Raw genomic sequence first — 1728 nt, 5'->3', positions numbered from 1 at the left:
CGAAGCTCCCTGCCGTTCCCAGAGCCTCCGCGGAGCTGAGAGGAGACAGGACGTGCCCCGGCAGGTGCCCGGGCGTGAGTCACGTCTGAGGCCCTGCCAGGAGGGAGGGGCAGGAGGGCGGGCCTTGGGGTGCGGGAAAGAGAAGGGATTTTCCCTGGTGGTCAGAACACGGGGTGCGGGGGTGCGGGGGGTGCATTGGGAGCCGGGGAGCTAGAGCCATTGCTCACAGTGGGCCACGGGCGATGTCCACGGGGCCTGGTGACAAAGTTTCACGCCTGTAACCAAGTCGGCTACACGCAGCGCGGCTGCCACAATGTATCAACCTGTGAGTGACGTGGGCGCCCCGGGGGCCCCGCCCCCCGTTTCCCAGATGGGAGGGCAGCACCCAGAGGCGTCGGGCGGTTTATCTGGAGGCTCCCAGCAGGACCGAGCCTCCCGGTACCACCTGCGTCGTCAGCATCAGCGAGATGGTTCCCCTCGCCTGCCTGCGGGTCCCACCCAGCGCCCCGCCCTCCTGGCTCTCGCCGACCCCACCTGTCTGGCTGGTGGCCGCTCTGCGCCAAAGCTCTGGATTCACACCGGGGCCTGACCCGCCGCCCCCTTAGGGTCTGTGCCCTGGACTCACGCCGCACCCAGGGTATCAACCGACATTAAGAATCAGACAGAAGGCACGGAGGGACCTGGGTTTGCAGCAGATCCTGGTTCCTGCTCCCTTCGGTCCCTCAGCAAAAACAAACAAACACGCGCCAAACACCAGGCCTCCTAAATGAGCCCCAACGAGAAGCTCAGGAGGAAGGAACACGCTGACAACAAGAGGACTCCTGGCTCATAACCCCCCCCCCCCCCCCCGCCGCTGTCTCCCCTGCCCAGGACCCGGCAACCAGGGGGTGACGTCACTGAGCCGTGAGCCCCTTGCAGACGGGGCCCAGCCCCCCACGGAAAACAGCCTCCACCCCCGCCCGCACGATGCTTCGAGGAGTTTTCCAGCAACAGTACAGACTTGCTCAAGTCGACAACATCACCGGAAGCCACAGAAATGGGGGGCCGGGAGAAGTCCTGGGTGTCACCTGGGAAGACGGCAAGGGGCTGGGGGGACAGGGTCTCAATCATCTCTACCCGTGTCAACTGAGCAACAACAAAACCTTAGGTCTCGCTCCAACCACAAACCGACCCCAGAGAACTCACATCCGCCGTGCGACCCCATCAGGCGCTGCCAAGCGGACTCGAAAAAGGGACCTTTGGTGGATGCTTTTAAAGAACGTTTCTCCTTGGAGACATTCAGAAATATCCAAGGAGCCCAGACAAGGGGGGGATGAAGAGGCCCCTGTGGCCGTGGCTGGTGTGGCTTGGTGGTCAGAGCGCCGGCCCTCAGACTGAAGGGTCCCGGGTTCGATTCCCGGTCAAGGGCAGGTACCTGGGTTGCAGGTGCGACCCCCAGCCCCGTTTGGGGGTCTGTGCAGGAGGCAGCCCATCCATGTGTCTCTCTCACATCGACGTTTCTCTCTCTCCCTCCCTCCCTCCTTCCCTTCCACTCTGACAAAAACCAATGGAAAAATATCCTTGGGTGAGGATTTTAAAAAATAAAGATATTTTCTTGATGCTTTTGAAGAATGGCACCCAGAAACATCCCCTCAGCCCAGATAGGAGACGCTCCAAGAGCCCTGCTCAGAGCTGGGGGTCCCCCCTCTGCATCCGTGCGGTTTCCTGCACCCTAGACCCCCCCCCCGC

The 1728-nt window shown here is 62.3% G+C and overlaps 1 protein-coding gene across 1 annotated transcript in view; it reads right to left on the bottom strand.

Annotated features, from left to right (window-relative positions):
• Positions 1-1728, bottom strand: part of PKP1 (plakophilin 1) — a gene marked incomplete at its 3' end in the record, with an annotated part of 14221 nt that overhangs the window by 12307 nt on the left and 186 nt on the right. The window lies entirely within an intron of this gene.

Source organism: Myotis davidii, unplaced genomic scaffold (assembly GCF_000327345.1).
Source record: "Myotis davidii unplaced genomic scaffold, ASM32734v1 scaffold1915, whole genome shotgun sequence".
In the NCBI taxonomy this organism is placed as follows: Eukaryota; Metazoa; Chordata; class Mammalia; order Chiroptera; family Vespertilionidae; genus Myotis; species Myotis davidii.
This window is presented reverse-complemented; position numbering and strand designations above follow the sequence as displayed.